This window comes from Chiloscyllium plagiosum, unplaced genomic scaffold (assembly GCF_037043375.1).
Source record: "Chiloscyllium plagiosum isolate Xiang-an unplaced genomic scaffold, Cpla_swu_hap1 HiC_scaffold_5, whole genome shotgun sequence".
NCBI classification, from domain to species: Eukaryota; Metazoa; Chordata; class Chondrichthyes; order Orectolobiformes; family Hemiscylliidae; genus Chiloscyllium; species Chiloscyllium plagiosum.
Window position 1 is genome coordinate 115,833,681 of NW_028270143.1, and position 26,074 is coordinate 115,859,754.

Genomic DNA, 26,074 nt, shown 5'->3' on the forward strand with positions numbered 1-26,074 from the left:
TTATCATGCATTATCTTTTCAAAAAAAAATCTTTTACAAAGCACTGGCTCATCTAATGGTGCTTGGAACTGACTGACTAACAGACTTCCCACCCACCCAACCTCAGGAGATGGGTGGTGTTCCAAAACTGTTTGTACAAATAACCTCTTGTGAGAGTCCATTCAACTTTTGAAATGTTGTAAAGGTTAAAACAGCTCCAATCAGAAGGCCACCCTGTGAATGATCAAATGTTAACTTGAAAAACAAATCCAAGGACAAAAGTTTGAGACAGCTGACTCCTTGTTATATATCATTTATAGAAAGGATTGGTGAATTATTAGATTTCAGTGAAATCCTAGATTGAATTTTATGCAAAACTAAATTGGGAATTATTAGAATTGTTTTGAACATGGTACAAGTTCAAGTATGCAGCGGGAATTTATTTAGGCTGCTCCCATGAAATCATCGATTCTGGCATTGAGCAGTTTGATTAGTGAGCCATTATGTCATGAAACCATCTTCCCACAAGCATGAATGGTAGATGGCTATAGTATGAGGCAATTATTCATACCTCCCCTGATAGACCGTAAGTTCTATTTATTTTTTTAATATATCAACTCTGTACATAGAAAAATAAAGGCATTAGAGCAGCAACAAACGCTTGAATTTATTTACTGGCTTTAATATAATAATATTTCAGAAGGGACTTGAAAGGAGTTAAACAAAATTTGATACATAGTGATATTAGAACAGGTGCTCAAAGAGGTAGATTTTAGTGTGTATAAAGGTAGAGAGAATGATTTAGGTCGGGAATTTGAGTTGAGGATCTCCATAGCTGACTTTGAGAGTACCGGTGATGGAGCAATGAAACTTGGAGGTTCACAACAGGTCAGAATTGGAGGCAGATAAAAAGTGGTGAGAGGCCACAGGAACATTTGAAAACATCAATGAGAACGTTTAAAAGGGAGATGTTGTTGGACGAGGAGCCAATGTAAGTCAACGATGGATAAATGGACTTTGGTGTGAATTAGATTATAAGGTCCGAGACAATGATAGGATGAGCTCATGGTAATGCATCATGCCGGGCAGAAGGCTGACCAGAGACATTGGGATGTTTGGATGCGCAGATACAATAAACATGGCTGAGGAAAATATACAATATGTAAATTTAACTTGATTTTATAATTCATGGAATATAATTTCATGGGATAACTCTTTACTGCTTCGTGGCAGACAAACTAAATGCTCAGTCGCCGTTCCCGTGATTGGTTGATGCATATATTTACTCATGTCAAATTTTGTTTGGAAAAGATACAAACAGTCTGACCTACATATTGTGTAAAAGTCATCAATGACTATACAGTAACTTAGAATTGTTACTTGGCTTCATCCATGCAGCAAAGCTCATAGTATGTTGCTCTGCTCTGTGCATTAACTTTGTGATCCTCGGACTTTGAATAACAGTATTTTGCTTCAGTGTTTAGTATCAATTTTTGAGACAAAACAAGGTTGAAAGGACAATTTTTAATTAAAGAGGATGTTTTTCTCAGTTTAGTGACTTGGTGTAATTTTGCACCACTTCCTTTTACTGCAACTCGAGTGGAGCTATGGGGAAGGCATGCTTTTAGTGTCCTTGAATGTTGCAGTTTTTATCATTCATCTAAACCAATTCCCAACTCAAGGATGTACCCCGAGTATAATAATGGTCTACACACCTAAAGTTTTTTTTTACATTACATTTTTATAAACAACCTGTTCAGGGATGTTGTTACGCAGCTCTGGAGCAGACAGGACTTGAACCTGGATCTCCTGTCCCAGAGGTAGGGACACAGTACCACTGCACCACAAACTTTGGTATTTGAACCAGAAGACATTGCATGTCTGTATATGACATGGATAGTGTTTACTGTTATAATGCTGGGAATTTGTGTACTGGTATTTAGAAAAGCGTTATCTTCAAGGTATTTCCAGTTTAGATATTGCTAATTCTGTCTGCTTTCACTCGCTGTTGGAATTGTTTTCCTGTGACTTTCTCAGTCGAGCAGATGCTGTAAAACTTGTGTGCATACATTTGAGGCTCCAATTTCTTTAGCTCTTTCTATAGAATAAATTGCTTTCTAAACATGTGAAACAAATTGCAGAAAGAAGAAAAAATTACCCCTTCAAAAATCAAAAGAATTGATCGTTATTAAAACCTCCAATGTGTGAAGTATCTAATTGTATGAGGATTAATTAAACGCAGAATGTTAAAAATGTAGTGTAAAGTTGGTCTTTTTGTATGTAAAGAATAGTGCTAAAAGACTTGGGGCTTGTACCCCTTTCAGTGGCTTTTTAAAAAACACTTGTATTTTTAGAAATCTCTTATAGGATGTGAATGTTGTTGTTTGTCACAAATTGCCTGTGAAAAATTGGTGGGAATTACCTTATAATGCTGCAGTCAATTTGGTGTAGGCATGTCCACAGTGCTGTTGGGTAGGGAGTTCCACCATTTTGATCCAATAATGGTGAAAAAAAACAATAATATTGTTCCAAATCAGGATGGTGATAGGCTTGGAAAGGACGTTGAAGCCGATGGCCTTTTCTTCTTCTGCCCTCACCCACATGCTGCTGAAGGCCATATATTTATTTGAAAGATGAAATTGGGGAATTGCTGCAGTGTATTTAGCTCGGTTGGTCCAGGGAAGGGAGGGTTTGGTGTCTCTGTATATTTGAGGCTTCCTTTGACTGGTGGGCCCTGCAGGGAGTAGTGTTTGATAACTTAAATGCTTAAGCCACAAGTTTGTTGTTTTTTCTTCAGATTTTCTGTTCGTTGTGCCCATTTTTTTTAAAATAAAGAACCAGTTATGTCATAGAGTTATAGAGTCATACAGCAAGGAACCAGATCCTTTGGTTCAACTTGTCCATGGCATCCAAGTTTTCCAAACTAAACTAGTCCCACTTGTCTGCATTTGGCATATATCCCCCTCAACCCTTCCTATTCATGTATAGGGTGGCCCTGTATCCACGGAATCATTTTCGCAGTTTGTTACCCGCGCATATTATTGGGAACCTTCTGGAACCAGGGACCGGGGGCTGCTGAGAAAATAAATTTCCCATTGAAATGAATGGGTTTGCTCCTGTTCGTGGTTTCGGGCTTCTGAGGTAGGCTTAGGAATGTATCCCCCGTGGTTATGGAGGGACTACTGTATCTGTCAAAATGTCTTTTAAATATAATGTCATTTACTGAGAAGAAAACATTGTAGCCTAATGTGCCCTAATATCTAATTTTAAGAAAAGGTGCATCGTCAGGAGAAAGAAACTCATGAGATAGAAATGTCCTTGAACTCCTTTTATTGATGGGAGTGAAATAGGTGGTGTGAAGACAGTTACTTAGCGTAGAAGGAAAGGGAGAGCAACAAGTTAGTTTTAAAAAAACACAATGAAGCGAACCACAAAATAATATTATGAATAATAAAAATATTTTATGACAATGTTAGCTGTTATAATTATTGTGGCACATCTACAGGGGAAGAATTCTAATTATTTGGAATCATTTACTCCCCATTCCTTTGGGCAATCTATTTAAGTGAGTGGAAGTCACAAAGGCAGTGGTAATCTTTCAATCTTCCTTTTGGGATGGTTCGGGTGTGGTTTTGGAGAAATGGAGAATTACAAAATTGTAATTGTTCCAAAAAAAAGTAAAGATATTTACAGCAATTAGAAACCAGTCAGTTTAACTTTGAGTAAATTTTGAGAAACCATTATTTGATATGGAATTAATAGTCGCATAGCAAAATGCATATTAATCAGAAGAGTCAGCTAATTTGCTGGCAGTAACAGAGGGTTGAAAAGGATTAGGCTGCTGATAATGTACAGATTTTTGATACTGAGCCACACAACAAGGAGGAAGGTGAGAGGTCATAGAATGAAAGGGACAGGAGCAACATGGATATAAAGTTGGCTGAGTGACAGGCAACTGAGAGTAGTGGGAAATGGAACTTTTTAGGCTCAAGGAAAGTTTTATAGTTAAGTTCTCCAAGGGTTGATATTGGGACCTTTGCATTTTCTGATCTAGATCTTGTACAGGGGACAGTTTCAAAGTTTGCAGGTAATTAGAGAGCTTGGGAGAATTGTAAACTCTGGGGAGGACAGCATTAAAAATTTAAAAAAGGCAATGACAAGTCAATGGAATGGGCGAAAGTGGGTACTGCAGATGCTGGAGATTAGAGTGGTGCTGGAAAAGCACAGCAGGTCAGGTAGCGTTCGAGGAGCAGGAAGATCAATCTTTCTGCTCAGATGCTGCCTGACCTGTGTTTTTCCAGCACCACTCTAATCTTGAAGTCAATGGAATGGGCAGCTAGGTGGCAATTGAAATTCACTGTTTAGATATCTAGAGGACGGGAGTAGAAGGGCACAAAAGCTATGCTGCAGCCACACACAACCCTGGTTCTAGCCCATTTAAAGCACTGAGAGCGGCATCACATCTTAGGATATATTGGCCTTAGATGGAGAGCAGTGTAGGTTTACAAGAATGATACCTGGATTTCAGGGATTAAGTTATGAAGAGAGATTATACAAATTAGGCCTGTTTTCTTCAGAATTTAGAAAGTTAAGGGTTGATGGGAAATCATAGACTCTTACAGTACAAAAGAGGCCCTTCATCCCGTGGAGTCTGCACTGATAAAAATGCAGTGCTACCTACACTAGTCTCACTTTCCTACACTAGGCTGATAGCCTTGAATGTTATGATGCTTTAAGTACTCATACCAGTTCTTTTAAAAAGTTGAGGTTTCTTGCCTCTGCTACCTTCAAGAGGCTTTGTGCTATCGACTTTTCCACTTGTTGAGTAATTCAAGTTTCCCTCAAATCCCCTCTAACTTTTCCTGCCTTTCACCTTCATAATTTTGTAAATAATACACAAGACTGATCAAGATTAATATCTGTCTTGGACACTGAAGGGATTGAGAGAGTGAAAAGATAAAGTTGATGTCGATGATCATGTTCTTGGTGAGCAGGGGAACTGGCTTGAAGTGCTGGGTGCCCTACTACAGCTTCAATTTCACTCTTGAGTGAGTCATTGGAATTTGCTGTGTTATAAGTCAGTTTATGGTACAAATGCGACTCTGAATCAAAACTCTGCGATAACAAAGGAAGGATTAATAACTGGAATGGGTCTGGTGAAAGAAAAAGGCATATCAGCAAGTATATAATTTAATTGTAGAGAAAATTTATTGATTTTGAAATTAGTTTGAAGGAAGAGAGACATGCATTTATATTGAGACTTTTACAAACTTATCAAAGTAGTACATTTGAAATATAGTCACTGTTTAGCAACTGGAAATGTAAACTTCCACCCTGAGCACAGCATTGCCTTACAAAAAGCCATTTGATGATGCCTAGATAATCTGTTTCAATGTTATTTATTGAGGAATAAGTGGTATCCAGGATATTGGAGTGGATTTCCCAGCTCCTTTTTGAAAATGTGCCACATGATCCTCCATGTTTGCATGAGAGGCAGAGATGGGGCATCATTTAAATGATGACACCTGTGTTACTCATTGTACTGGCTCTAGATTTTTTTTGCTCTAGTTTATGTAACGTAGTTTGAACCACAACCTTTTGACTGGCAAGTGTGCTATAACCATAGAGACTTTTAAGTCTCATAATTGCTGAAGACCAGGAATTGGATGAGCATTTAAAGTTTCCATCTTTATTATGTGTTAAGAGTTAAGCAGGAGCTTTCCAAATCCTGATTAGGGTGGCTGCAGTTGCTGAGGAAGTTACATTGAAGTAGATATCAGTCATCAAAACATGTAAGGCACCTTGGGGAATTGAAGACAAATGAGAAAGCACAGGGATTGATTGACAAAAAAAATTACCAGTATAACCAAAAGACTTAAAGCCTTTTGTTTAGAAGTAAAACATTAAAAGGCAGAAATAAAATAATCCACATTAGTTGTCCAGAAATCTGGGCTAATTTTCTGGAGACATGGGCTCAAATCCTACCCTGCCAGATGGTGAAATTTGGATTTAAAAAAGAATCTGGAATAAAAAGCTAGCCTAATGGTGAACAATGTAATTACTGTCAATTGTTGGGGGAAATTAAAACTCATCTAGTTCATTTATGTCCCTTCCTTATTTGGTCTGCCCTACAGGTGTTTCCACATCCGCAGTAATGTGATTACTGTGAACTGCTGTCTGGGAAATTAGGGGTTGGTAGCTCCTCCTTAGTGAGTAATGCCCACATCTCATGAATGACATTTTTTTAAGAAATGAGAAGTTCATCCCTCTAACCTTGCAAAGAAATTGTTTTTTAAAAAAACACTTAACTGTCCAAGAGAACAGAATTGGAGAATTTAAGATTTGAAAAGCTGAGATGGGATGCAATATCTCTGGGAAGTTTTTGAAACTGAAACTTTTGATGTTTGAGTTGAGATCTTTCTTACTGTCTATTTGTTTGTTTATTTCTTTCATTTGTGTTTTTTGTTGAAGACCAACTGCAGCATTGTGTGAATATGTTTGTGAAAAATAAACCTGATCTTTTCAGACTGTTTCATCCTGAAATTTCATATGTCTTTCTTTGTAGTCACTGGGATTATAAAGAATTTTTTTTTTAATTTTAAGATTATTTTGTTTTTTTAAAGTTGCATGTTAACATCTTCTCTCTCAGAATAGTAGATTTGTTTTCTGTTGAGTGTGTGTCTAAAGTTGTAACTCAGGAGTCTTAAAGACTGGTACCGAGCTGCTTTTTGGTGCACACATTTGAGTTTGAAGCTCAACATTTAATGTCTTCTGAAAAATGGTTTGTGGAGAAGAGTATGACAGCATGGCTATATTTTTATTGCTGCTTATAACTGGTCCTGTTAGTTCACCAGCAGTCATGATTTGTCATAATGTGGTCATATGCATCTCCTTGCGCGAACCTGAAACAACTTCTGGAGCTCATCTATAACCAATTTTGACATTTTGCCATTCATCCAACTTTATCTAAGCTGTGCTTCCCAAACTACTTCCAATTTTGACCTCATTTCAAGGATTGAAAACGATTGCAATTTGCAATTTTTGAGAAAATTTGTAGCTCAACTTGATAAGTATGTAAGTTAGCCTGCTGAGCTTGAAGGTTTGCTTTCAGATGTTTTGCCACCATACTTGGTAACATCTGGTGGTATGCCTCGCCTCTCAATTGTTTGCCATTTCTCAATGAAATTGAAAATAAGGGTGGAGAAGATGATCTTTGAAATAGTGTTATGACACAGGGTAAACCCTCCTTATTTTTAAACCAGCAAAACAGAAAAGATTTATCCCGTGCAGTAGTCTGCAAATTTGAGAGTCCATGAACTATTTGAAGTAAAAATTAACAGCTTTATTTCTTAAAGTATAACAGAAAATAATTAACTAACAACTATTTACAACTCCTTCCTCTAAACCAAACTATTTTTTACCTTTACCTTCCCCTTCTACAATACTAGTCTGATAAAACCTCTGATTAAGATTTACAAAGCAAAACTTCTTATCTCAAAACCAGGCAGCTTTCTGTTGTTCTCTGTATTCCTGTCGTCATCTTGGCGATTCTGTTTCACAGGTTACTGATTGATTAAAGGTACCTTTTAAGACAGCTGTTTTTCAGGCAGGTCTGCTAGTGCTGTAAGGGAGGGTTTAAACTATATTGGGGGAGGGGAGTGGGTGGGTAAGATCCTCAACAGCAAGGAGGCAAGTGCGAGGCTCGATGGAAATCTAGTAATCAAATAGTAAGTTGAAGAAACAGGTCAGGTTGGAATGTGACAGGGAACAAGGAATGTCTGTTGAATTAAATTGTATTTGTTTCAACGAAAGAGGGCTGACAGTTAAGGCCGACCAACTTGGAGCTTGGATAGGTACGTGGGACTGTCAGCCCTCTTTCGTTGAAACAAATACAATTTAATTCAACAGACATTCCTTGTTCCCTGTCACATTCCAACCTGACCTGTTTCTTCAACTTACTATTTGATTGCAGAAAGATGGCTAAGAGAGGGACAGGGCTGACAGCTTAATGTGCCTGGGTACAGGTGCTTTAGGTGGGACAGAGGTGGAGGAGGGGAAGTATCACCACAGGGGATTAAAGCAAGTATCGCCACAGTGATCAGAGATGAAGTAACTGAAGGGTCATCCAGTGAAGGTTTATGGACAAAGCTAAGAAATAAGAGGATGATGTTATTGGGGTTGTACGATAGACCCAAGTTAGTCAATGGGAACAAATATGCAGGGAGATTGGGGAGACTTGCAGTAACAGGGTTGTCATTGTAGGGGATTTTAATTTTCCTGATGTCGACTGGGACTGCCAGACCGATAACAGCTTAAGTGCATTCAGGAAAGTTTCCTCGAGCAGCGCATAGAGGGTCCTACTCAGGAAGGGGCAAAACTTTGACCTACTCTTGGGAAATAGGATAGGGCGAGTGGAATTAGGGAAGCACTTTGGGACCGGTGACCGTAGTTGCATTAATTTTGAAGTAGTTATGGAGGGGGGGGCAAAACTGGTCCACAGGTTCAAGTTCTAAATTGGGGCAAGGCAAATTTTGATGGAATTAGATAGGACCTTGTTGATTGGAGTAGTTTGTTTGCAGGTAGAGGGACCTCTGGCAAATGGGAGGCACCTAAAAATGAGATAGCTAGAGTTCAAGGTCCATATGTTCCTATGAGAGTGAAGGGCAAGGTTGGCAGGAATAGGGAGCCCAAGATAAGAGATATTGAGGCTTTTACCAGAAAGGAGAGGAGGCGTGGCTCAGGTACAACCAACTGAGATCAACGCAATCCCTGAAGGTATACAAGGAATACAGGAGTTTACAGAAGAAGAATATTGGTGGGCAAGAAGGGAGCACTAGATAGCCTTAGTTGAGAAGATTAGGATGAATTAAAAGAGGTACTTTAAATATATTGAAGGAAAAGGAATAACTAATTTGAGAGAGAATAGGGCCCCTTAAGGACCATCATGGACATGTATGTGTAGAACCACGCAAAATGGGCGAGGTTCTCACTAAATATTTCTCCTGTGTTTACCGTGGAGAAAGACATGAAGACTTGGGAAGTTAATAGTCATATCTTGGGAACAGTCAGTATCACAGTAGTGGAGGTGTTGGATGTATTCGAATGTATGCTGGTGGATAAATCTGATCCTGACTAGATACATCCAAGAACACTGCAAGAGGCTCAAGAAGAAATTGTGGGGGCCCTGGCTGATTTTTTTTTATCCAAGAAGGACTGCAAAGAAAAGCCTGGCAACTGTAGACCAGTAAGCTTAACATTTGTGGTGGGTAGGTTCCTTCTAAGGGATAACATATGCATGCATTTGGAAATACAAGCCTTGTTTGGGAGTAGTCACCATGGCTTTGAGAGTGGGAGATCATGCCTCACAACTTTGTTAGAGTTCCTTGATGAAGTGACCAGGAAAGTTGACGAGGGCAGGACAGTTGACGTAGTTGCCGGAGGAAAGATCACAGAAGCGCTTCACAGGAGGCTCCCAAGCACTGAGGATGTCACCTAGACAAGGGACGAAACGTCTGCAACACAAATTCTCAGCTCGGCGAACAGAACCACAACAATGAGCACCCGAGCTACAAATCTTCTCACAAACTTTGACATAGTCTATATGGATTTCAATAAGACCTTTGATAAGGTTTCACATAGGCTGCTCTGGAAAGTTAGATGGCATGGAATCTAGGGAGAGCTGGCAAATTGGACACATTACTGACTTGATGGTAGGAAGCAGAGGGTAATAGTGGAAGGATACTTGTCGGACTGGAGGCCTGTGATTAGTGGAGTGCCTCGGGTCAGTGCTGGACCCATTGCTGTTTATCTATATCAATGATTTGGATGAGAATGTACAAAGCATGATAGGTAAATTTGTAGATGACTCTAAAATAGGCGGTATCGTGTATAGTGAGGAAGGTTATCAGAAATTGCAGCAGGACCTTGGTCAGCTGGGGAAGTGTGCCAAGAACTGACAGATGGAGTTTAATATGGAAAAGTGTGAGGTCTTTCGTTTTGGAAAGTCAGAGTAGGTGTTTCATGCTGACTGGTAGGGCCTTAAGGTGTGTAGTGGAGCAGAGAGAGAGATCTTGGAGTTCAGGTTCTCAGTTCTCTGAAAGTGGAGTCATAGGGTAGACAGGGCATTGAAGAAGGCTTTTAGTACACTAGCTTTCATCAGTCAGGGCACTGAGTATAGAAGTTGGGAAGTTATGTTGCAGTTGTACAGGATGTTGGTGAGGCTACCCTTGGAATATTGTGTTCAGTTTTGGTCACCACGTTATTAAATTGGAAAGGGCGCAGTAGAAATGTACAAGGATGTTGCCAGGACTTAATGGTCTGAGTATTCGGGAGAAGTTGGACAAGCTAGGATGTTTTTCTTGAGAGCATAGGAGACAGGAGGGAATCTCCTAGTGTGTAAGATCATGTGAAGCATGGATAGGGTGAATGCAGTCCAATCTTTTTTCCCCAGGTTTGGGGAATCGAGGACTAGATGGCATCAGTTAAAGGTTAGAGGGGAAAGAATAAAAGGGAAGCTGAGGGTCAACGATTTTACACATGTGCATATGGAATGAGCTGCCAACGGAAGTGGTTGAGGTGGGTACATTAACAATATTTAAAAGTTTTTGGACAAATACATGGATAGGAAAGGTTTAGAAGGATTCCTGATTTAGAAGGCTTTTGCCCGAAATGTCGATTTTGCTGCTTGTCGGATGCTGCCTGAATTGCTGTGCTCTTCCAGCACCACTGATCCAGGATCTTAGAAGGATGTGGGCCAAGTGCAGGGAAATGGGGTTAGTGTGGACCGACATTTTGATCGTCATGGACCAGGTTGGGCCAAAGGCCCTGACTCTGTGCTGTAGGACTCTGACTCTACCTGCAACTCCACCTTCAAGGAATTATGAACCTGCAGTCCAAGGTCCCTTTGTTTGGCAACACTCCCCAGGACTTTACCATCAAGTGTATAAGTCCTGATCTGACTTGCATTTCCACCTCTCATATCTAAATTAAACTCCATTTGCCATGCCTGGGCCCATTTGATCAAGGTCCAGTTGTAAGTCGTAGAAACAGATATGATGACATATTTAAGAGGCATTTAGACAGCTGCATGAACAAGCAAGGAATGAAGTGATATGGACCATGTGCAGGATGGGAGTAATTTAGAAGGGCATCGTGGTCAGCACAGACACGGTGGGCTGAAGCGCATGATTGTGTGCTCCATTATTATATGTTCTGGGAGTCAAGTCCCTATTTCTCAGTTTCAAAATCTTTCACTGTGATTTGTGCATTGGGGAGATGGGATCATAAGCCAAAAAAACTGAAGATTTTTCAGCTAAAAGAAAAATTATTCTGTTCTGAACAAGGTTTTAATCTTTTTCTGAAAATGCAAACTTACATCAAGGTACTTTTAAAATTTTACTTGCTCGTGTGACATGGGTATTGCTGGCTGGCCAGCATTTTTTTCATTTCCCTAATTGCCCTTCAAGGTAATGGTGAACTGCCTTCTTCAACTACTGCAGTCCATATGCTGTTGATAGACTCACCATGATCTGAGGGAGGGAATTCCAGGATTTTAACCTAGCAACAATGCATTTCCACTTCAGGCCAGAGTGGCTTAGAGGGAAATTTGGAGGTCAGTGTTCCCCTGTAACTGTTGTTCTTGTCTCTCTAGATGAAGAAATTGTGGGTTTGGAATGTGCTGTCTAAGGATCTTTGAAATTGTGCAGTACATCTTGAAGAAGGTTACACCCTGCTGCTGCTGCTGAGAATTGATGGTGGAGAGAGTGGATGATTGTGGATGTGGTGCCGTTCTAGCGAGCTGCTTTGTCTTAGATGGTGTCAAGCTTCTTGTGTGTTGTTGGAGCTGCATGACATCCAGGCAAGTGGGGAGTGTTCCGTGGGTGGCACAGTGGTTAGCACTGCTGCCTCAGCGCCAGAGACCCGGATTCAACTCCCGCCTCAGGCGACTCTGTGTGGAGTTTGCACATTCTCCCCTTGTCTGCGTGGGTTTCCTCCGGGTGCTCCGGTTTCCTCCCACAATCCAAAAATGTGCAGGTTAGGTGAATTGGCCATGCTAAATTGCCCGTAGTGTTAGCTGAAGGGGTAAATGTAGGAGTATGGGTCTGGGTGGTATACGCTTCGGCGGGTCGGTGTGGACTTGTTGGGCCGAAGGGCCTGTTTCCACACTAATCTAATCTAATCACACTCTCGACTTGTGCCTTGTAGATGGCAAACAGGGTTTGGGGAGTCAGGAGGAGAGTTATTTTCTGCAATATTCCTAGCCTCTGATGTGGTCTTTTAACCACTGTTTATGGGGCGAGTTCAGTTGAGTTTCTGATCAATAGTAATCTCCAGGAGGTTGATATTAGGGGATCTGGTGATGGTAATGCCATTAAATGTTAAGGAGTGGTTATTAGATTGTTTCTTATTTGAGGCGGTCATTACCTGGTATTTGTGTGGCTTTGCCACTTTTTAGCCCAAGTCTGGATTTTGTTCATATCTTGTCGATTTGAATATGGACTGCTTCAATATCTGAGGAGTTGCAAATGGTGCTGAACATTTTGTAATCATAGGTGAACATCCTGCTTCTGATGTTATGATGGAGGGAAGGCCATTGATGTAGCAGCTGAAGATTGTTGGCCCGAGCACGTTACTCTGAGGAACTCCAGGACATGGAATCCTAGAACTGAGATGACTGACAACTGCGACCGTCTTCTTACGTGCCAATCAGCAGACTGTTTGCCCCTGATACTGCTGTAACGCAGTAGTTCTGCTCTCTTGCAATCTCGTATTATAAGAAAATCGTGTAATAGCAGTACCGTTTAAACTAATGGGGCCAGAATTGCATTAGAACCAATACAAGCTGTAAAACTTGGCACTTTAGAAACAGTGTCCACAATTCATTAGTCATGTTATAGCAAATTTGAGTTATTGAAATATGTGCTGTAGCAGACTGACATGTACTCATTGATGCCAGTTTTGCCAGAGTCCTTGATGCGACACTCATTAGAATATGACTTTGATGTTAAGGTCTGTCACTCTTGCCTTACCCTAAATTCAGTGCTTTTGTCCATGTTTGAACCAATACTGTAATGAGGTATATTTGTGGAGCTGCCTCCTTCAGTGAGTTGTTTAATTGTCCACCACCATTCATGACAGGATGTGGCAGGATTGCAGAGCTTAGATCTGATCTGTTGGTTATAGATTGCTTAACCATCCAACACTTACTGCTTATGCTGTGTGACACCCAAGTGGTGATGTTTGCTCGCTTCAGGTTGGAATCTCTCTCTTTTTAGGTCTGTCTGGTGTTGCTCCTGCGCACTCTATTGAACCAGGGTTGATTCCATAAGACACAGGAGTGGAAGTAAGGCCATTCGGCCTATCGACTGCACTCCGCCAAATAATGGAAAGGTGGAGTTGACTCGATGGTCTGAATGGCCTACTCCTATACCTGATTATAGTATCACAGAATCCCTACAGTGTGGAAACAGGCCACTTGGCTCAACAGGTCCGCACTGACCCTCCGAAGAGTAACCCATCCAGATCTCTTACTCCACATTTATCCCTGACTAATGCGTCTCATGCCGCATCACTGAACACTATGGGTAATTTAGCATGGCCAATCACCTAATTTGCACATCTTTGGACTGTGGGAGGAAACCAGAGCACCCGGAGGAATCCCACAGACACTGGGAAAACATGGAAACTCCACACAGACAATCGCTTGAGGCTGGAATTGAACCTGGATCTCTGGCGCTGAGAGACAGCAGTGCTAACCACTGAGCTACTGTGCTCCCTAATGCCGTGCTACTCTGGCTTGATGGTCCTGGTTGAGTGGAGGATATGCCAGGTCATGAATTTGTAGATTATGCTGGAGTACAATTTTGCCACTGTTGATGGCCCACAATGCCTCTTGGTTGCCGAGTCTTGAGTTGCTAGATATACTTGAAGTCTATCTCATTTAGCATGGTGATAGTGTCACTCAACATGATAGAGGGTATTCTTAATGTGAAAGCAGGATGCTGCTTCCACAAGTACTGTACAGTGGTTGCTTGCCTGTACTGTCATGAATAGATGTCTGTAGCCAGCAGATTGGTAAGGACGTGGTCAAGTATATATTCCCCTCTGGTTGACTCCATCACTATCTGCACATGCAGTCTAACAGCTAGTCCTTTAGGACTAGTTTGATCAGTAGTGCTGCTGCTGAGCCAGTCTTGGTGGTTGATCTTGAAATTTCCCACCCAGAGTACATTTTGCACCCTTGCCACCCTCTGTGCTTCCTCCAAGTGTTGTTCAGCGCGGAGTACTGATTATCAGCTGAGGGAAAATAGTACATGGTAATCAGGACGTTTCCTTGCCCTTGTTTAACCTGAAGCTGAGAGATTTCATGGGGTCCAGACATGATACTGAGGACTTCCAGGACAACTCCATTCCTTCCAATGATATATATCACTGCAGTGTCACCCCTGCTGGCTCTGATTGGTCAGAATATATCCAGGGATGATGGTGTCTGAGACATAGCTTTATCTTAAAGATAGTGTCAGCCTATTGTTTGACTAGCCTGAGACAGCTTTGGCACTAGACCCAAATGTTAGTTACAAGGATTTTCCAGTGTTGACCCCCGAATCTATTACCCTTGTCATTCTAAATTCTAGTGGTTGTGGGTTTGGCACGTGCTATTTAAGAAGCCTCTGAATTTCTGTAGTGCAGTTTGTAAATGTCGCATGTTACTGCTACTGTGCTTGGAGGGATACAATGTTTCATCAAAATCAATTCAAGGATTAAATTGAGAGGATCTGTTGACTAAATATTGTCTGTATTCCCTTGAATTTAGAAGTTTGCGAGCATGATGTAATTGAGATAGAAATATGCCCGAGTGTCTGAATGACTACCTTCTACCTTCTGTTACTGACTAGAATGATTGTTCACTAGAGCCTGGGTTACTCAATAATGTCAATTTTACTGCATTGAATCATGTACATGATTCTCAATGTACATAACGCACCCTAATATGTTATATCTTGAACACTTTAGGAAAACGAAATGGAAAATAAGTCCTTGTATTATTCTTAACTTTCTATGATTCTTGGATCATGAATTGTATTCCAAAGAGAACTGTAAAATACTGTTTTATTATATGTACAAAACAATATTTTATGCCAATGCACTTTGGAGAATGAATCCTCATGACGTGGATTGCCAGGGTGTGTGTGTGCGCACATGGGTTTGTGAAGAGCAGATGAAATCTAATAGTTGATTTTAGCAAATTGTCATCCAGGGGTGGGTGTCCCGAACCAGAGGGCATAGGTTTAGAATGAGAGGGGAAAGATATAAAAGGGATGTAAGGGACAACTTTTCCACGCAGAGGGTGGTGTGTGTATGGAATGAGTTGCCAGAGGAAGTGATGGAGGCTGGTACAATCTCAGCACTTAAAAGGCATGTGGATGGGTAAATGTATAGGAAGTGTTAAGAGGGATATGGGCCAAGTGCTGGCAAATGGGACGAGATTAATTTAGGATATCTGGTCGGCATGGGCAAGTTCCACCAAAGGGTCTGTTTCCGTGTTGTCTCTCTGACTCTATGAACATAGTGTTTTAGTGGAGAGAAACTTATTTAAAATTTTGGGTCTATTAAGGCGACTTCAGAGGAAGATCATTCTGCTTGGTTTCTTCAGCACTTTGTTTTTATTTCAATGCATTTGTAGATGTGGCGGGGGTATCCCCAGAGCTACATTCTGTGCCAACTCTAACCTTAAATGTTTGAGCAGCAGGATGGCTTTTCCTGTATGAAATTAATTTTCAACAATTTCTTGTTTTTGTCCAGCAAGAATCTTTCAGCGTGTAGTACATCCGATCATATGAATTTGGAGTAGGAGTAGGCCAATCCCTTGAGCTTGCTCTGCAATTCATTAAAATCATGGCTATTCTGATTGTAATCTGAAGTTTCCATTTCTTCCTACTCCAGATAGCTTTTCTACTATCTTTTCAGGATAGTACTAAGGACATGACTCTGTAAAACAAAATATTTTCTCTCACCTGCCCCTGAATTTTAAAATGTGACCCCTAATACTATTTTCTCTCTTCAGAGGAAGCTTCCTCGCAACATCAATCCTGTCAAGGCCCCTTGGGATCATCTTTCAATCAAATCACCTCTTAGTCTAACAGGCACAAACCTAGCCTGGTACTCATAAGACAGCCCCCTCCCACAACTCACTCACTCCACTGAGTAGTCTTGTGAACCGCCTTTTAATGCCTTTACTCCTTCCTGTGGCCAGTACAGTGCACACCAGCGTTTCCTATAATTTTCTAAGTAGCCAGAATTTCAGAATTTCTCTGAATTCCAGAACCTGAAGTCAGACATATTTGGTGGGCTAATTGCTGGGCAGTGAATATTGGAGTGGTTGTATGTGCACACAGCTTTGACGGAATGTTGGTGCACAGTACTGCAGATGCAAACTCATTGGTGCTGTATCTAAATGAAGTATAACCTCACTACTTTCATATTCACTTTGCCTCACAATAAATGATAACATTGCATTATCTTTCCTCATTACTTGCTTTACCTGCATACTAACCTTTTGTGATGCACATAGAAGTGCACCCAAATTCTTCCACGTCTGTGCAACCGTGTCTTCTGTCCCTTCATCCCAAGTAATTTTTCTGATTGTAAACTGTTGAGGTCTTAACTCAAATCCTGTGTGTCCCACTTGTTAGGTCATGCTACTCTGAAAAGTACCCATTTATGCTGACTGTCTGCTTCCAGTTAGCCAGCCAATCTTCAGTTCAAGCCACTGTTACTCCCAAGACTGAGTTTCTACTTTGTTATACAACCTCACCTTGAATTTTGTGGTCATCCAGCCCCCCCCCCTCCTAGCACTGTCATCTGAAACTTTGGGATATTACATTTAGTTCTCTCATTGAAATTATTAATATATATTGTAATTAACTGAGTTCTACTAGTAATCCCTGTGCACCCCACTGGTCATTGGCGGCAGTTCAGAGAAGGTTTCCCAGGATGATCTCTGGGATGGAGGGATTGTCTGAGCAAAGATTAAACAGGTTGGAACTTTGCATTGGAGTTTCAAAGAATGAGTGGTGATATCATTGAAACATGTAGGATTCTTAAAGGGCTTGGTAAGTAAATGCTGAGGAGATGGTTTCCCTTATGGGACAGCCAAAGATCAGACGCCATAGACTGTGTTGAGATTAGAGTGGTGCTAGAAAAGCACAGCCGGTCAGGCAGCATCCGAGGAGCAGGAAAATCGACGTTTCAGGCAAAGGCTCCTCGGATGCTGCCTGACCGGCTGTGCTTTTCCAGCACCACTCTAATCTATACTCTGATTTCCAGCAACTGCAGTCCTCACTTTTGCGTAGTCTGTCAGTTTAAGACTGGAATTTCTTCTGAGAGTCAAGAGTCTTTGGAACTACCTGACACAGAGAGCTATGGGGCCAGAGCCCTTGTGCATATTTATGGCAGAAAAAGATGGATTCTTGATCGGGGAATCAAGAATTTCAGGGAAAAGGCAAGAAAGGGTACAGGAACAATGTCGGAACAAGCATAATCCTTTGGAATGGCTGAGCTGGTTGAAGGGGCTGAACAGCCTACCCTGTTCCTATTTCTTATACCCTTCGGTTCACTGCCTGCCATTTGTTTATTTCTATTCTGTTTCCTGTCTGCCTTGGAGCGAATTTGGTCTTTGAACACAGTCTTTTCATACAGGCTGTCATGCAGCACGAATTTGGACTTGGTGAGCAGTCAATTAAGTCAGGCCAGCCAGTGGAAAAGTAATCATTTTGAAGGGGCCTACAGCTATCCGGAATCCGTCCAAACTCCGCACTTACCGCTGCTGCTTTAGATCTTGTGACCTCAAAAATCTAGTGCCACTGGGGGTCGTGACCCCTTGTTTGGGAAGTCCTGGATTAACCTTTTAAATTCTTTTAGTTGCTAATATAAACTGTTTTATAAAATGGGTTGTTGGATCCACTTTTGGGAAAATTTCGGTTATGATGCTTCCACATCACAATCTAATGTGGGCGGCACGGTGGCACAGTGGTTAGCACTGCTGCCTCGCAGCGCCTGAGACCCAGGTTCAATTCCCACCTCAGGCGACTGACTGTGTGGAGTTTGCACGTTCTCCCCGTGTCTGCGTGGGTTTCCTCCGGGTGCTCCGGTTCCCTCCCACAGTCCAAAGATGTGCAGGGTCAGGTGAATTGGCCATGCTAAATTGCCCGTAGTGTTAGGTAAGGGGTAAATTTAGGGGTATGGGTGGGTTTCGCTTCGGCGGGTCGGTGTGGACTTGTTGGGCTGAAGGGCCTGTTTCCACACTGTAATGTAATCTAATATGATCTAATATGATCTAATCTAATGACCTCTCCTGTACCGTCGTTCTGCACTTCGTATGGTATAATCCACCTGCACTGCACACAAAGGCAGGCATCACTGAACAGGCATCTATCAGACAACAAGTCCAACAAAAGTTTTTTAAAAGTTTGAAGTTGAGAATAAGAGCGAACACCAATGCTCAAGAGCATAAGATCGATAAAAGATGAGGCAAACTAAGTGACTCATTTTAATCAACCTATTCCAAATACAAATGCAGTCCCATTTCACTCTCTGTGAACTGCAGCTGCCACTAATGGAATGCAAAACCAACTGAGTCAAGACATTAGGAGTCGGGTATTACAAGGGGGCATAGCTTTAAATTAAGGGGGGGTAGATATAGGACTGAAGTTAGGGGTAGGTTCTTCACTCAGCGAGTCGTAAGTTCATGGAATGCCCTGCCAGTAGCAGTGGTGGACTCTCCCTCTTTATGGGCATTTAAGCGGGCATTGGATAGGTATATGGAGGATAGTGGGTTAGTATAGGTTAGGTGGGCTTGGATCGGCGCAACATCGAGGGCCAAAGGGCCTGTACTGCGCTGTATTCTTCTATGTTCTATTAAACGGTGCGGTGTGAAACCAGTCCAGTGTCGAATCTCTGCGCACAAAGTACAAACTCAAATAGAGTCATAGAGATATATAGCACAGAAACAGACCTTTCAGTCCAACTCGTCCGTGCTGACCAGTTATCCCAAACCAATCTAGTCCTACTTGCCAGCACCGGGCACGTATCCCTCCACACCCTTCCTATTCATATACCCATCCAGATGCCTCTTAAATGTTGCAATTGTACCAGCCTCCACCACTTCCTCTGGCAGCCCATTCCATACACACAACACCCTCTGTGCAAAAACGTTGCTCCTTAGGTCTCTTTTATATCTTTCCCCCTAAACCTATGCCCTCCTAGTTCTGGACTCCTCCACCCCGGGAAAAGACGCTACTCCGTAATTTTATAAACCTGTATGAGGTCAGGCCTCGGCTTCCAACGCTCCAGGGAAAACAACCCTAGCCTATTCAACCTCTCCCTGTAGCTCAAATCCTCCAACCCTGGCAACATCCTTGTAAATCTTTTCTGAACCGTTTCAAGTTCCACAACATCTTTCCGATAGGAAGAAGACCAGAATTGCACGCAATATTCCAACAGTGGCCTAACCAATGTCTTGTACAGCCGCAGCATGACCTCCCAACTCCTGTACTCAATACTCTGACCAATAAAGGAAAGCGTACCAAACGTCGTCTTCACTATCCTATCTGTGACTCTCCAGGAGCTATGAACCTGCGCTACACTCTCTTTGTTCAGCAAAGAGTCACTAGGATCTTACCATTAAGTGTATAAGTCCTGCTAAGATTTGCTTTCCCAAAATGCAGTACCTCACATTTATCTAAATTAAACACCATCTGCTGCTACTCAGCCCATTGGTTCATCTGATCAAGATCCTGTTGTAATCAGAGGTAACCTTCATCACTGTCTTCTACACCTCCAATTTTAGTGTCACCTGCTAACTTAGTAACTATACCTCTTAAGCTCACATCCAAATCATTTATACAAATGACGAAAAGTAGTGGGCCCATCACCGATCCTTGTGGCACTCCACTGGTCACAGGTCTCCAGTCTGGAAAATCAACCCTCCACCACCACCCTCTGTCTTCTACCATTGAGCCAGTTCTGTATCCAAATAGCTAGTTCTCCCTGTATTCCATGAGATCTAACCTTGCTAATCAGTCTCCCATGGGGAACCTTGTCGAACGCCTTACTGAAGTCCAGATAGATCACATCTACTGCTCTGCCCTCATCAATCCTCTTTGTTACTTCTTCAAAAAACTCAATCAAGTTTGTGAGACATGATTTCCCATACAAAAATCCATGTTGATTATCCCTAATCAGTCCTTGTCTTTCCAAATACATGTACATCCTGTCCCTCAGGATTCCCTCCAACAACTTGCCCACCACAGACATCACGCTCATCAGTCTGTAGTTTCCTGGGTCTATAGTACAATTCCATTAAGGTGGTCATCCCTTTCTTTTTCTCAGTTCCACCCAAATAACTTTTCTGGATGTATTTCCAGGAATATCCTCCCTCAGTACAGCTGTAATGCTATCCCTTATCAAAAACACCACTCCCCCTCCTCTGTTGCCTCCCTTTCTGTCCTCCCTGTGGCATTTGTATCCTAGAACAATAAGCTGCCAGTCCTGTCCATCCATGTTTCTGTAATTGCTATAATATCCAAGTCCCATGTTCTGAACTATGCCCTGAGTTCCTCTGCCTTCCCTGTTAGACCCCTCGCACTGAAATAAATGCGGTTTAATTCATCAGTACGACCTTGTTGTCTGCTTTGTCCCTGATTGTTTGGCTCACCTCTGTCAACTGTTCAGTCTCAGATTGATCTCTTGCCTCACCATCTCCCTGGGTTCCATGCCCCCCCCCCCCTTACTAGTTTAAATCCTCCCGAGCAGCTCTCGCAAATCTCCCTGCCAGTGTATTAGTCCCTTTTCAATTTAGGTGCAATCTGTCCTCCTTGAGCAAGTCACTTCTACCCCAGAAGAGATTCCAGTGATCCAAAAATGTGAATCCTTCTCCCACACCCCAGCTCCTCAGACATTCATTCATCTGCTGTATCCTCCTATTCCTACCCTCACTAGCTCGTAGCACCGGGAATAATCCAGATATTACAACTCTCGAGGACCTCCTTTTTAAATTTCTCCCCTAAATCTCTCTATTCTCTGTTCTGAATCTCAACTTTTTCCCTTCCAATGTCGCTGGTTTCAATGTGTGCAATGACCTCTCCCAAACAGGTTCCTCCAGGATTAGTTGTGAATTTCACTGTTGATTTTTCCAGATGCATTCCAATGTCCGGCGATACATGAATTCAACAGCAAAGGCAGCATTTGTGCAGGTTGACTGCTGTGTCAGTTAGCAGTGTGGGTTTCTCTCTCTCTCTCTCTCTCTCTCTCTCTCTCTCTCTCTCTCTCTCTCTCTCTCTCTCTCTCTCTCTCTCTCTCTCTCTCTCTCCCCCCATATACTGCTTCTGGTAAAGATCTTAACCTGATGATCAGTATGTTAGTCTACTGTGTTGTTTCCATCACTACTTTCATTCAAAATTTTATCTGCACTGACCGATTTTTAAATCTTCAGTTCGCCTGTTGGCCACATTATAGCTTGATTTTTAAATTAATAAATCTTTATTGAATGAATGACCTCTGTCTATTCACTAAGGTTTCTTTGATCGTGTTTCTACATGAAAAATACTTTTAGTTACAAAATTACACTTTAGTTCCCACATTCAAATCTTTAATATATATTGAGAACTTGAGGGAAGTGATTGCTGGGTCCTGTGCTGAGGTATTTGTATCATCGATAGTCACAGGTGAGGTGCTGGAAGACTGGTGGTTGGCTAACATGGTGCAAGTATTTAAGAAAGGTGATCAGGAAAAGCCAGGCAACTATAGACTGGTGACCCTGACATTGGTGGTGGGCACAATTTTGGAGGGAGTCCTGATAGGGAAGGACTGATTAGGGATAGTCATCGTGGTTTTGTGTGGAAAATCATGTTTCACTGACCTGAGTTTTTTGAAGTAAGAAAGAGGATTGATGAGGGCAGAGCGTTGGTTGTGACCTATATGGACTTCATTAAGGCGTTCGACAAGCTTCCTTGTGATAGATTGGCTAGCAAGGTTAGATCACGGAGAATTAGCCATTTGGTTACAGAATTGGCTCAAAGGTCGAAGACCAGAATGGTGGATGGTTGCTTTTTATACTGGAGTCATGTGACCTGTGAGCCACAAGAATCAGTGCTGGATGAACTGCTTCTCACCATTTATATAAGCAATTTGGATATGAACATAAGGTATGATTAGTAAGATAGATGACAACAAAACTGGAGATGTAGTGGACAGCAAAGAAGATTTACCTCCGCGTACAACAGGATCTTGATCAGATGGCCCAATGGCCCGAGGAGTGACAGATGGAATTTAATTTAGATGAATGTGAAGTGCTGCATTTTGGAAAGGCACATCAGGGCAGGACTTAGACACTTAATAGTCAAGAGTCTGATGCTAGTCAGGCAGCATTCTAGGAGCAGGAGATTCGATGGTTCAAGTATAAGCTATTGATCAGGAATGAGGCTTGTGGGCCAAGGGAGCTGAGAGATAAATGGGAGGGGGTTGGGGCTGGGTGGGCGCATTGCTACGAATGCGATAGGTAGGTGAAGGTGAAAGATCAGAGAGGAGGGTGGAGCAGATAGGTGGGAAGAAAGGTGGACAGGTCAAGAGGGCAGTGCTGAGTGGTAAGGTGGGGAAGGGGAAATGAGGAACCTGGTAAAATCGACATTAATCCTGTGTGGTTGGAGGGCCCCAAGGTAGAAGATGAGGCGTTCTTCCTCCAGGCGTCGGGTGGTAAGGATTTGGCGATGGAGGTGGCCCAGGACCTGCATGTTCTTGGTGGAGCGGGAGCGGGGTTAGTGTTTAGCCACGGGCAGTGGGGTTGTTCCATGCGTGTCCCAGAGATGTTCTCTGAAGCATTCTGCAAGTTGGTGTCCCCTCTTCCCAATGTAGAGGAGAGTGCAACGGGCACAGTCAATGACGTGTGGAAGTGTAGGTAAATCTCTGACGGATGTGAAAGGCTTCCCAAAGGAGCCTTCCTCCTCCGTCTGAGATTTACCTGCACTTGCACATCATCTACTGTATCCATCGCTCCTAATGTGTTCCCTTGTACACTGGGAAGACACAACGCCTACTTGCAGAACGCTTCAGAGAAATCTCTTGACATGCACGAAACAACCCTACTGCCCCATGGCCGAACACTTAACTCCCTCTCCCGCTCTGCCATGGACATGCAGGTCCTAGGCCACCTCCATCGCCAAACCCTTAACTACCTGACGCCTGGAGGAAGAACGCCTCGTCTTCTGCCTCGGGGCCCTCCGACCACATGGGATCAATGTGGACTTCACCAGTTTCTTCTTTTCCAGTCCACTCACCTTATCCCAGATTCAACCTTCCAACTCTGTACTGCCCTCATGATCTGTCTTACCTGTCCATCTTCCTTCACAGCTATCCACTCCATCCTCCTGACACATCACCTTCACCCTCACCTTCATCTACCTGTTGCATTCTCAGCTCCCTTCTCCCTAGCCCCAACCCCTCCCATGTATCTCTCTGCCTCCTTGGCCCACAAGCCTCATTCCTGATGAATAGCTTGCGCTCAACTTTGATTCTCCTGCTCCTTGGATGCTGTCTGACTGTCTGTGCTTTTCCAGCACTACACTCTTGACTCTGATCTCCAGTATCTGTAGTCCTCACTTTCTCCCAATTGATTATCCACTTAATGGTAAAGTCCTGGGGAGTGTTGCTGAACAGAGACCTTGGAGTATAGGTTCATGAACGTAGAGTCGCAGGTAGGTAGGATAGTGAAGCAGGCGCACCTTTATTGGTCAGAGCATTGTGTATAGGAGTTGGGAGGTCATGTTGCAGCTGTACAGGACATTGGTTCAGCCACTTTTGGAATAGTGTGTGCAATTCTGGTCTATCTCCTATAGGAGGGATGTTGCGAAACTTGAAAGGGTTCAGAAAAGATTTACAAGGATGTTGCCAGGGTTGGAAAGTTTGAACTATATGGAGAGGCTGGGGTGATTTTCCCTGGAATGTCGGAGGCTAAGGGTTGACCTTGTGGAGGCTTAAAATCATGAGAGGCATGGATAGGGTAAATAGACAAGGTCTTTTCCCTGGTGTAGGGGAGTCCAGAGCTAAGAGGGCATAAGTTTAAGGTGAGGGGAAAGATGTAAGAGGCACCTAAGGGGTAACTTTTTCATGCGGAGTGCGGTGTGTATGGAATGGGCTGCCAGTGGAGGTGTTGGAGATTGGTACATTTACAACATTTAAAAGGAACCTGGATAGCAAGTGTTCAGAGGAAGATAGGCCAAGTGCTGGCAAATGAGACTAGATTAGATTAGGATATCTGGTCGGCATAGATGGTTTGGGATGAAGGGTATTGTTTCTGTGCTGTACCTCTTCTCTGACTGCTGACTGTGCAATCACTGCAGTCCTAATAATAATCCCTGTGCACCCCACTAGTCATTGGAGACAGTTAAAAGAAGGTGTGCTAGGATGATCTCTGGGATGGAGTGGTGATCTCATTGAAACATGTAGCATTCTTGAGTGCCTTGGTAGCTAAATGTTGAAGCAAGGTTTCCCCACTTTTGGCTGCATTTCTACCTGGAAAATACCCTACAATTTGAGAAAAGGAGGACTTTCCAACTTCGGAAACAAATAGAGAAATTTTTGGAGAAATTCAGCAAGTCTGGTAGCATTTGTGGAGCGAGAAAGAGTTAATGTTTTGAGTACAGTGACCTTGTAGAATGCTTCCCAACCATTTCCTCTTTGGTTTTAGCAACTGTTTTAAATGTCTGTTCTACTTGCCTGGTGTACCTGAAAGTAGGACTCTAGATTGATCACAGTTAATACTTTTAAAGAGCTTCCATAGATTTAGCTGGCATAGTGGTTCATTGGTTAGCACTGCTGCCAGAGATCCAGATTTGATTCCAACTCTAGTGACTGTCTATGTGGAGTCTGCACATGTTCCTCATATCTGCGTGGGGGTCTTCCGGGTGTTCTGCTTTCCTCCCATAATCCACAGATGTGCAGGTTAGGTGCGAGTGCATGGATCGAAGTGGGATGCTGTTCGGAGGGGCGGAGTGGATTCAATGAGCAAAGTGTCTTGCTTCCACACTGTAGGGATTCTCTGATCCATTTTGTCCCACCTTCTTCAATCTCATTCAAGGAAAAAACTTTGTCGTAGCACTTTGGGCACTATATTTAGAACTTAACTCTGCTGTTGAGAGTCCTGCCAAATGTCAAGTGGAACCCCAAATCTGAGGTTCATCTTAATATCCAGAATTATATTCACTGCAGGTTAGAATGGCCTTCATTGTATGGGCTTTGGATGACTGTAAATTCAGCTCTAAAGAATGAGTGGCGATTTCTTGGAGATCTATAAAATTCTAACAGGACTAAATTGTAGATGCAGGAAGGATGTTCCTGATGGTGTGCCCGTCCAGAACTGGGGTCACTGTCAAAAGATATGGGGACTGAGTTGAGGAGACATTCTTTACCCACTGAGTAGTGAGCCTGTGGAATTTGCTACCATAGAAAGCAGTCAAGGCCAAAACATTGTGTGGTTTCAGGAGGAGTTGGATCTAGCACTTGAAGCTGAATGGATCAGGGGATGTGATGGCCTCGTGGTATTAGACTGTTAATCCAGAAACTCATCAAATGGTCTGAGGTCTCCAGATTGAATCCTGCCCTGGCAAATGATGGAATTTAAATTCAGTAACATCTGGAATTCACAATCTAAGGATGAGTATGAAACCATTACTGATTGTTGGAAAGATCCATCAGCTTCACTGGCCTTCAGGGAAGAAAATCAACTGTCCTTACCTGGTCTGGCCTACATGTGACTCCACACCTACAGGAATATGGCTGACTTTCAATTGCTTTTTGAAATGGCCTTGAAGCCATTCAGTTGTATTGCTGCAAAGTCGAAACAAAAATGTCACTGGATGGACCACCTGGCATTGACCTGGGCACCTTTCCTAACGATATGTGAACTGCAGCAATTCAAGAAGGCAACTCACCACCACTTTCTCGACAGCGACTCAGAGCAGGCAATTAATACTGGCCTAGCCAGTGTCACCCATCTTCCACAATTGAATAAAGTAAGTGGGAACAAGGTATTGAGTTGATTAGT

At 42.5% G+C, this 26,074-nt stretch overlaps 2 protein-coding genes across 2 annotated transcripts in view; one reads left to right on the forward strand and one right to left on the reverse strand.

Annotated features, from left to right (window-relative positions):
• LOC148150013 (uncharacterized) overlaps positions 1 to 26,074 on the reverse strand; it is a 142,102-nt gene that overhangs the window by 107,531 nt on the left and 8,497 nt on the right. The window lies entirely within an intron of this gene.
• kmt2ca (lysine (K)-specific methyltransferase 2Ca) overlaps positions 1 to 26,074 on the forward strand; it is a 403,624-nt gene that overhangs the window by 63,199 nt on the left and 314,351 nt on the right. The window lies entirely within an intron of this gene.